Here is a 12,500-nt window from a genome sequence, read left to right as displayed (position 1 = left end):
CTGGCCTAACGAAAAGACTTTTTAGACCTTGGATATGGACAAACACAGAATTGACTATTTCGGATAATAGAGAAGAAAAGACAAGCGAAAAGCAGCAAAGAGAGGCGTACATAAGAGAAAACCAGAAAAGAGAGGAACAAAGAGAGGAAAACGAACGTATAGAAATAGCAGAAGCCTGGGATAACATTCTATTTGCTCAATTAATAAGAGGTTTTTTTTTAGTAACTCAATCAATTCTTAGAAAATATATTGTCTTACCCTCATTGATAATAGCTAAAAATCTTATCCGTATGCTATTATTTCAATTTCCTGAATGGTCCGAGGATTTTCAAAATTGGAATAAAGAAATGCATGTAAAGTGCACCTATAATGGTGTTCAATTATCAGAAAAAGAATTTCCAAAAAATTGGTTAACGGACGGTATTCAAATAAAGATCTTATTTCCTTTTCGTCTGAAACCGTGGCACACATCTAGGTTACAATCCCCTAATAAAGATTCAAGACGAACGAAAGGACAAAAAAATGAAAATGATTTTTGTTTTTTAACAGTTTGGGGAATGGAAGCTGAACTGCCTTTTGGTTCTCCCCGAAGACAACATTCGTTTTTTGAACCCATTTTCATAAAAGAACTCGAAAAAAAAATGAAAAAAAAAATGAAAAACTGGAAAAAGAAGCGGTTTCAAATTATAAGACTTTTAAAAGTAAAAGAAAGAACAAACTTGTTTATAAATATCTCAAAAGAAACAAAAAAATGGGTCATCAAAAACATTTTCTTTATAAAACAAATAATAACAGAACTTTCACAAAGAAACCCAATTCGATTATTTGAATTGAACGAAAGATACGAGTTGAATGAAGCGAAAAACGAAAAAAATTCGATAATAAGTAATCGAATGATCCAAGGCTCGTCCATTATAACTCGGTCTATGGAGTGGACAAATTTTTCATTGAGAGAAAAAAAGATGAAAGATCTGACTGATAGAACAAACACCATACTAAAAAAAATTGAAAAAATTCGAAAAGACACGAAAAAAGAGTTTCTAAATACAGAAATCAATATTAGTCCTAACAAAATAAGTTATGATGATAAAATATTTGAATCTCAGAAAAATATTTTCAAGATATTAAAAAAAAGAAATGTACGATTAATTCGTAAATCGCATCATTTTCTAAAATTTTTCGTTGAAAACATATACATAGATATCTTTCAACGTATGATTAATATGCCGAGGGTTAATGGGCAACTTTTTATTGATTCAATAAAAAAAAAATTGACTAAATCCATTTCCAATAATGAAGCAAATCAAGAAAGAATTGATAAAACAAATCAAAGTCTAATTCACTTTATTTCAACTATCAAAAAGTCACTTTCCAATATTAATAATAAAAATGGAAAGATCTTTTGGGACTTATCATACTTGTCGCAAGCATATTTATTTTACAACTTATCACAAACACAAATTATTAACTTATCTAAGTTAAGACCTGTCTTTCAATATCACGGAACATCTCGTTTTCTTAAGAATGAAATACAGGATTATTTTGTTGAAGTTGTTGGAGCACACGAAATATTACATTCCGACTTAAAACAAAAGAATCTTCAAAATTCTGGAATGATAAATCAATGGAAAAACTGGTTAAGGGGTCATTATCACTCCGATTTAGATCCGATTAGATGGGCAAAATTACTCCCCCAAAAATGGCGAAATAGAGTCAAGCAAGATCGTAAAAATAAAGATTTTAACCAATGTTATTCATATGAAAAAAACCGATTAATTGATTACAAAAAACAAAATTCTTTTGAAACACACTACTCATTACCGAATAAAAAAGATAATATAAAAAAAAAATATAGATATGATCTTTTATCATATAAATCTATTAATTATGAAGATAATAAAGATTCATATATTTATGAATTACCAGTACAAGTAAAAAATAATCAAGAAAGTTCTTATAAGTACAACACAGACAAATGGAAAATTTTTGATATACCGACTGGTATCCCTATCAATAATTATCTAGGAGAAGATGATATTATAGATCTGGAAAAAAATCCGGATAGAAAATATTTTGATTGGAGAATGCTGCATTTTTGTCTTAAAAATAAGGCCGATATTCGAGCCTGGATCAATATTGAGGCTGACACGAACAGTAATAAAAATACTAAACCTGGGGTTAATAATTTTCAACTAATTGAAAAAATCGATAAGAAAGATTTTTTTTATCTCACAATTAATCAAGATCAAGAAAGCAACCCCTCCAACAATAAAAATAAAATCTTTTTTGATTGGATGAGAATGAATGAAGAAATACTAAGTCGTTCCATATCGAATCTGGAACTTTGGTTCTTTCCAAAATTTTTGATACTTTCTAATGCATATAAGATTAATCCGTGGATCATACCAATAAAATCACTTCTTTTAAATTTGAATGGAAATGAAATTTTTAGTCAAAATAAAAAACTCATTGGAAAGAAAAAAGGATCTCTTTTTATATCAGCGAAGGAAAAAACTCTTGAATTCGAAAATGGAAATAACGGAGAAAAGGAATCAGTGGCCGAAGAGGATCTTGACTCAGTTCTCTCAAACCACAAAAAATATCTTCAAGACGATTCGGCGGGAGCAGATGTGAAAAAACGTATAAATAAAAAGGAATACAACAAAAACACGGAAGCGGAGCTTGATTTCGTCCTAAAAAGATATTTTCGTTTTCAATTGAGATGGGATGATTCCTTAAGTCAAAGAATCATCAATAACATCAAAGTATATTGTCTCCTGCTTAGACTGATAAATCCCAGAGAAATTGCTATATCCTCTATTCAAAGGAGAGAAATGAGTCTGGATATTCTGATAGTTCCGAACGATTTAACTCTTACAGAATTAATGAAAAGGGGAATATTGATTATCGAACCGGTTCGTCTGTCTGTAAAAAATGATGGACAATTTATTATGTCGCAAACCATAGGTATTTCATTAGTTCATAAGAATAAGTACCAAATTAATCAAAGATATCAAGAAAAAGACTATCCTTATAAGAAGAGTTTTGCTGAATCCATTGCAATACATCAAAAAACGAATGAAAATAGAACCAGCAATCATTATGATTTGCTTGTTCCGGAAAATATCTTATCCCCTAGAGGTCGTAGAGAGTTTAGAATTCTAATTTGTTTCAATTCTGGGAATAGAAATGATATCAATAGAAATACAGCATTTTACAATGGAAATAAGGTGAAAACTGATGATCAAGTTAAAAAAAGCAAACATCTTGATAGATATCAAAATAAACTAAATAAATTTAAGTTCTTTCTTTGGCCCAATTATCGATTAGAAGATTTAGCTTGTATGAATCGTTATTGGTTTGATACCAATAATAGCAGTCGTTTTAGTATGCTAAGGATCCATATGTATCCACAATTGAAAATTCGTTAATGCTACATTTTTCCTATATTGCCCGTACCTTATATGGTATATGAAGACAAAGAACTACACATATGGCACTGTCTTAGATTCTGATAGATGATATTAATTTAATTCAATGACGTATCGTATCTATTAGATTTAGAAATGAATCAATAAACTATTGTTATTTCATTTTGAATTTCAATTTCAGTTTGAAGTCTAAATATTTTTTGTGCATGCAGAAATATACCAGCCTTTTGTATACCTATCTGAATACAATTTTCAAAAATTGGATTGCTAAATTAAATTTTATTAAAAAAAAAGAATCGAAATTCTTAATCAAAGTAAGATTATTGTGTATATCAAATTAAAATGAGTAACATTATTATTACTGATCAATAATAATTTATAAAAAAATAAAAAAGGAGGCTAAGGAGATTTCATTTTATGGTAAAAAATTCATTCAGCTCAGTTATTTCGCAAGAAGAAAAAAAAGAAAATGGAGGATCTGTTGAATTTCAAGTAGTCAATTTCACCAATAAGATACGAAGACTTACTTCACATTTGGAATTGCACAAAAAAGACTATTTATCTCAAAGAGGTCTACGTAAAATTCTCGGAAAACGCCAACGATTACTTTCTTATTTATCAAAGAAAAATCAAATGCGTTATAAAGAATTAATTAATCAATTGGATATTCGGGAGGCAAAAACTCAGTAATTTTAAAAGTCATTTTGAATTATTTGATTTATTAGATCTTGAATTTTTATGAACTTATTTTCATTTTCAGCAATTCATGGAAAGATGAATCGAGGAAAAACTTATGAATGGACCAGCTACAAGAAAAGACCTCATGATAGTCAATATGGGACCTCACCACCCATCAATGCACGGTGTTCTTCGACTCATCCTTACTTTGGATGGTGAAGATGTTATTGACTGTGAACCAATATTGGGTTATTTACACAGAGGGATGGAAAAAATTGCAGAAACCCGAACAATTATACAATATCTACCTTATGTAACACGTTGGGATTATTTAGCTACTATGTTTACAGAAGCAATAACCGTAAATGGGCCAGAACAGTTGGGAAATATTCAAGTACCTAAAAGAGCCAGCTATATCAGAGTAATTATGTTGGAGTTGAGTCGTATAGCTTCTCATCTGTTATGGCTTGGCCCTTTTATGGCGGATATTGGGGCACAGACTCCCTTCTTCTATATTTTCAGAGAAAGAGAATTAGTATATGATCTATTCGAAGCAGCCACCGGTATGAGAATGATGCATAATTTTTTTCGTATCGGGGGAGTCGCGGCTGATCTACCTCATGGATGGATAGATAAATGTTTGGATTTCTGCGATTATTTTTTGACAGCGGTTGCTGAATATCAAAAACTTATTACACAAAATCCTATTTTTTTAGAACGAGTTGAGGGAGTAGGCATTATTTCTGGAGAAGAGGTCATAAATTGGGGGTTATCAGGACCAATGCTGCGAGCTTCCGGAATACCATGGGATCTTCGTAAAGTTGATCATTATGAGTGTTATGACGAATTTGATTGGGAAGTTCAGTGGCAAAAAGAAGGAGATTCATTAGCTCGTTATTTCGTCAGACTTGCTGAGATGACAGAATCCGTAAAAATTATTCAACAAGCTTTGGAAGGAATTCCAGGGGGACCTTATGAAAATTTAGAAATACGATCTTTTGATCGAGGAAGGTCTCCGGAATGGAATGACTTTGACTATCGATTCATTAGTAAAAAACCTTCGCCAACTTTTGAATTGGCGAAACAAGAACTTTATGTGAGAGTCGAAGCCCCCAAAGGAGAATTGGGCATTTTTTTGATAGGGGATCAGGGTGGTTTTCCTTGGAGATGGAAAATTCGCCCGCCGGGTTTTATCAATTTGCAAATTCTTCCTCAGTTAGTTAAAAGAATGAAATTGGCTGATATTATGACAATACTAGGTAGCATAGATATCATTATGGGAGAAGTTGATCGTTAAAATGATAATTGATACATCACAAGTCCAAGATATCAATTCTTTTTCGAGATTGGAATTCTTAAAAGAAGTCTCTGGAATTCTATGGGTACTTGTCCCTATTTTGACTACTGTATTGGGAATCACAATAGGCGTACTAGTAATTGTATGGTTAGAAAGAGAAATATCCGCAGGGATACAACAACGGATTGGACCTGAATATGCTGGTCCTTTGGGAGTTCTTCAAGCTTTAGCAGATGGTACAAAACTACTTTTTAAAGAAAATCTGTTTCCATCTAGAGGTGATACTCGTTTATTCAGTATCGGACCATCCATAGCAGTCATATCAATTTTACTAAGCTATTCAGTAATTCCTTTTGGTTATCGCCTTGTTTTAGCCGATCTCCATATCGGTGTTTTTTTATGGATTGCCATTTCAAGTGTTGCTCCCATCGGACTTCTTATGTCAGGATATGGATCCAATAATAAATATTCCTTTTTAGGTGGTCTACGAGCTGCTGCTCAATCAATTAGTTATGAAATACCATTAACTCTATGTGTATTATCAATATCTCTACGTGTGATTCGTTGAGACATAAACTTCTCCCACTTTTTTTTTTTCGAGAAAAGGGGTGGGTGAAATGAATTGAATAGATATCTTCATTTTTCTATTAATTATTCGGATTAATGAAACTAAATCAGATAGTTATATGAGTGAAAGAAAACAGCTTATATAAATAAAAATTAGCAGTCAAAATATTGAGTCTCATTTTCTATGTATAAGAGTTAAGCAGAAATCAATATAGGCGCAAGAGAGCCTTTATCCCAAGATTGGGTCACTAGTTATCCTGTCTTGAAGCGGACTCAAAAGATCAACCGGATTGAGTTTTCACTATTATTTGTATGTACTACCATATGTGTATTACCATAACACAGCCGATTGAGCAAAAATGAGTGGATGGTTAGAAACACCAAGATATACAAAGGATTAGTAATGGAGATTTTCAAAATTATCCAAAAAAAGGACATTTTTGCAAAATGCATAATATAAAAAGAATACGAATTGGGGCTTTAAGTTTGTAGAAATGATCAGGCAGTACTCCCCACGATTCCGATCCAGAGTATACGCCTATCCACCCATTAAATCAATGACTATCGGAAACGAAATAATCCCTTATTTAGTAAGTCCCCTTTTTCTCAGAAAGAAGAATAGGAACGAAAAAAAAAAATGGAAAGAATCCAATTACAACAAAAAAAAGAGATCTTTTTTATTGTTTCTTATCTCCATTCCTATATGAATTTCTTTCCTATCTCCCTATCATAGAGATAGAATTCATGAACTAAAACTAATGGAATAGCCAATTTTTTTTTTCGTAATTGAAAACGATGGGTTATTGATATTTATAATAAATAGTATTTTAGTAAAGAATTAAGTTATTACTCAACAAAGAATTTTTTTTTTAAAGGATGAGATCAATTCAGAAGTAACCTTTTTCTTTATTATTATATTAGAACAAGAACAGACAGAATTCTATTGGGTTAATTCGGGGACACACGATAGATTTTTATCCTATAGTATTCTACAAAAAAGACATATCAAGATAAATATCCCGATACGCTCCTTAGATTTATTTAAAGCCCTCAAGGAGCCGTATGAGGTGAAAATCTCATGTACGGTTCTGTAATAGCGATGAGAACAGTGATGTTATTACCGACTATGATTATCTAATAGTTCGAGTACCGTTGATATAGTTGAGGCTCAATCAAAATATGGTTTTTGGGGGTGGAATTTGTGGCGTCAACCTATAGGGTTTGTTATTTTTCTAATTTCTTCCTTAGCAGAATGCGAGAGATTACCTTTTGATTTACCAGAAGCAGAAGAAGAATTAGTAGCGGGGTATCAAACCGAGTATTCGGGTATCAAATTTGGTTTATTTTATGTTGCTTCCTATCTAAATCTATTAGTTTCTTCGTTATTTGTAACTGTTCTTTACTTGGGTGGTTGGGATATCTCTATTCCATACATATTCGGTTATGAACTTTTTGAAATAAATAAAGCGTATGAAGTCTTTGGAATGACAATTAGTATCTTTATTACATTAGCGAAAACTTATTTGTTCTTGTTCATTTCTATAGCAACAAGATGGACTTTACCCCGACTAAGAATAGATCAACTATTAAATCTCGGATGGAAATTTCTTTTACCTATATCTCTCGGTAATCTCTTATTAACAACTTCTTTTCAACTCTTTTCACTGTAAAGGAATACCATATTCTATATTCACGACTTGCTCAAACAAGAGAAAGAAACAAACATAAAATTCTTTAGAGATATTACAATATGTTCCCTATGGTAACTGGGTTCATGAATTATGGTCAACAAACAGTACGAGCTGCAAGGTACATTGGTCAGGGTTTCATGATTACTTTATCCCATGCAAATCGTTTGCCTGTAACTATTCAATATCCTTACGAAAAATTAATCGCATCGGAGCGTTTCCGCGGGCGAATCCATTTTGAATTTGATAAATGCATTGCTTGTGAAGTATGTGTTCGTGTATGTCCTATAGATCTCCCCGTTGTTGATTGGAAATTGGAAACGGATATTCGAAAGAAACGATTGCTTAATTACAGTATTGATTTCGGGATCTGTATATTTTGTGGTAACTGCGTTGAATATTGTCCAACAAATTGTTTATCAATGACTGAAGAATATGAACTTTCTACTTATGATCGTCACGAATTGAATTATAATCAAATTTCTTTGGGTCGTTTACCAATGTCAGTAGTGGATGATTATACAATTAGAACAATTTTGAATTCGCCTCAAATTGAAGTCTAAAATAAGTAAATCCGTTGATTAAAGAGTAATTTCCAATTACTAAGGTTCCGTTTTGATCTAAAGAAATGAGGTTTCTTTCGTTTTGTTTGTTTGGTCACTACCTACAAATCAAAACTATTGATTCATGAGAATTGCCGCTGAATTTAGATTGAAACTATATATTTCGAAATATATAGTTTCAATCTACTCTACTCTTTCAGATCAAGACTAAGATTAATACAATAATTGTACCTACATTAATTCACACCCCTTAAGATTTAATTAGGAATTGATTATACATTTTTTTTCCTGGTCAGATCAATAAGGTCATGAAAAACATTTAGATTTATTTATCTCTTTTTTTACTACATATAATGGATTTGCCTGGACCGATACATGATTTTCTTGTAGTCTTGTTGGGATCAGGTCTTATATTAGGAAGTATGGGAGTACTATTATTTAACAACTCCATTTATTCTGCTTTTTCGTTGGGACTGGTTCTTGTTTCTATATCCTTATTCTATATTCTAGCAAACGCCCAGTTTGTAGCTGCTGCGCAACTCCTTATTTATGTGGGAGCTATAAATGTTTTAATCATATTTGCTGTGATGTTCATGAAGGGTTCAGAATATTCCAAAGATTTTAATCTTTGGACCGTTGGGAATGGAGTTACTTTTCTGGTTTGTACAAGTCTTTTTGTTTCACTAATGACTACTATTGTAGATACGTCATGGTATGGGATTATTTGGACTACAAGATCAAACCAGATTCTAGAGCAAGATTTAATAAGTAATAGTCAACAAATTGGAATTTATTTATCAACATATTTTTTTCTTCCATTTGAACTCATTTCGATCATTCTTTTAGCTGCTTTGATCGGCGCAATTGCCGTGGCTCGTCAGTAATAAATCTTTAGTTAGAAATAGCCTAAATTAAACTTTGTTCTATGTTATCACACACATTCCCCTTCAATTCTATTTGAAGATTTTTTCTGTCTAAAATCAAAATTCTTTTATTCGATCGATTACCAATATATTCCCTTGTTCTGTACTTTTTTTTTTGTCAATTGAATTGAATCTATTACATTTTTGTTCATATTGAAATGAATCGGAATTGATAAGGAGTTGGTCAATCATGCTCGAACATGTACTTATTATAAGTGCCTATTTATTTTCTATCGGTATCTATGGATTGATCACGAGCCGAAATATGGTTAGGGCCCTTATGTGTCTTGAGCTTATACTGAATGCAGTGAATATGAATTTCGTAACATTTTCTGATTTTTTTGATAGTCGCCAATTAAAAGGGAATATTTTCTCAATTTTTGTTATAGCTATTGCAGCCGCTGAAGCAGCTATTGGCCCAGCTATTGTTTCGTCAATTTATCGTAACAGAAAATCAACTCGTATCAATCAATCGAATTTGTTGAATAAGTAGTATTTATTTCTCAGATAAATTATGATATTCATCAAGTAAAATTATCTGTATGATACGTAATCCATGATCATGTTTGCGAAAACGTAAAAAATCAAAGTATCTTGGCCCTATCGCATGAGTTAATCTGAAAGTAGGTAGATTGATTATAAAAATTCTGATAAATTATTGACTCATCTGGTATCTAAATATATAATTCATTTACAAATTTACTCGATCGAAAATTTATAGTCTTAAAAAAAAATTATAGATCCAATGTCACATTCAGTAAAGATTTATGATACATGTATAGGGTGTACTCAATGTGTCCGAGCTTGCCCCACAGATGTATTAGAAATGATACCTTGGGGCGGATGTAAAGCTAAGCAAATAGCTTCGGCTCCAAGAACAGAAGACTGTGTTGGTTGTAAGAGATGTGAATCTGCCTGTCCGACGGATTTCTTGAGTGTTCGCGTTTATTTATGGCATGAAACAACTCGAAGCATGGGTCTAGCTTATTGATACGTTCTCTAAAAGCCCCCTTGAATACATTTGATTTCTTTTTTACCGACAAAAACTCGTGCTCGAAAATAAATATACATATATATATTTATTTTTTATTTCATTTTCGAACATGGGTTTTTTTAGTCCAAGTGTATCTTGTTTTTACTACGAATTATTTTCCTTGGTTAACAACAGTTGTAGTTTTTCCAATATTTGCAGGTTTATTACTTTTCTTTTTCCCTCATAGAGGAAATAAAGTAATGAGATGGTATACTATATGTATCTGTGTACTCGAGCTGCTTCTAACAACCTATGCATTTTGTTATCATTTCGAATTAGACGATCCATTAATCCAACTGATGGAGGATTATAAATGGATCCCTTTTTTGGATTTTTACTGGAGATTGGGAATCGATGGACTTTCCATAGGACCCATTTTACTGACGGGGTTTATCACCACTTTAGCTACTTTAGCGGCTTGGCCAGTTACTCGAGATTCCCGATTATTCCATTTTCTAATGTTAGCAATGTATAGCGGTCAAATAGGATCATTTTCTGCTCGAGACCTCTTACTATTTTTTATCATGTGGGAGTTAGAATTAATTCCCGTTTATCTACTTCTATCGATGTGGGGCGGAAAGAAACGGTTGTATTCAGCTACAAAGTTTATTTTGTATACTGCGGGAGGTTCCATTTTTTTGTTAATGGGAGTTCTGGGTATCGGTTTATATGGTTCTAATGAACCAACTTTAAATTTTGAAACATCAGCTAATCAATCGTATCCTATAGCACTGGAAATACTATTCTATATCGGATTTCTTATTGCTTTTGCTGTCAAATCACCGATTATACCCTTACATACATGGTTACCAGATACCCACGGAGAGGCACATTACAGTACTTGTATGCTTCTAGCCGGAATCTTATTAAAAATGGGAGCATATGGATTGGTTCGGATCAATATGGAATTATTACCCCACGCCCATTCTATCTTTTCACCCTGGTTGATCATAGTAGGCATAATTCAAATAATCTATGCAGCTTCAACATCTTCGGGTCAACGCAATTTAAAAAAAAGAATAGCTTATTCCTCCGTCTCTCATATGGGTTTCGTAATTATAGGCATTGGTTCTATAAGCGATACGGGACTGAATGGAGCTATTTTACAAATAATCTCTCATGGATTTATTGGCGCTGCGCTTTTTTTCTTGGCGGGAACAAGTTATGATAGAATACGTCTGGTTTATCTCGATGAAATGGGAGGACTGGCTATCCCAATTCCAAAAATCTTCACGACTTTCAGTATCTTATCGATGGCTTCCCTTGCATTGCCCGGTATGAGCGGTTTTGTTGCAGAATTAATAGTCTTTTTTGGAATAATTACCAGCCAAAAATATCTTTTCATGACAAAAATACTAATTACTTTGGTAATGGCAATTGGAATGATATTAACTCCCATTTATTTATTATCTATGTTACGCCAGATGTTCTATGGATACAAGCTTTTTAATGCTCAAAATTCTTATTTTTTTGATTCGGGCCCACGAGAGTTGTTTGTTGCGATCTCTATCCTTATACCTGTCATAGGTATTGGTATTTATCCAGATTTTGTTTTCTCACTATCAGTTGACAAGGTCGAAGCTATTTTATCTAATTATTTTGCTAGATAGTTTTCATAAAAAAAAATGAAACAGCAATTAATTATAATAATGATTTTTTATTTTTTAAATCGTTCGTTGCACAATAAAAAAAGAAGTCTTTTTTCTTAACAAAAATAAACAAATGAATTGGACTTCCTCATACATTTGGCTTTTGTGAGAACCATTTGAATCAGGTAATGTAGTGATTCAAAGGGTTCTCGATATCTTACACACAGTTTTCTTATCTATACTCTCCCATCTTTGTGTTCGTCAGGCCCTTTCTTGAATTCATTCAATTAGATGTTAATGTAAATGAACCATAACTATGTAGCCCTATCCCTAATAGATTGACCCCAAAATAGCATATCCAAATTATAAGAAAACCCATAGAGGCCACAATTGCAGAATTTACACCTTCAAAATTTTTAGTTGTTCGCGTATGTAAATAAATTGCGAATATGGTCCAAGTAATAAATGCCCAAGTTTCCTTTGGGTCCCAATTCCAATACGATCCCCATGTCTCATTAGCCCATACTGCCCCTGAAAGAATACCTATGCTTAAAAAGATAAACCCTAGACTAATAATACGATAACTCCAATGATCTAATTGTTGAATCAGTTGAGACTTATAATAATTCTTCGAATAAAAAAAGGAAGTGTTTCTTACTAAATTGTTCCCTTCATTCATGTATTGGATCTCATCAAAGGAAAATAAAGCATTTAAGAAATTGAAATTCTTG

The sequence above is a fragment of the Benincasa hispida genome, chromosome 4 (assembly GCF_027475165.1).
Source record: "Benincasa hispida cultivar pf3 chromosome 4, pf3_genome.v1.1, whole genome shotgun sequence".
Lineage (NCBI taxonomy): Eukaryota > Viridiplantae > Streptophyta > Magnoliopsida > Cucurbitales > Cucurbitaceae > Benincasa > Benincasa hispida.
This window is presented reverse-complemented; position numbering follows the sequence as displayed.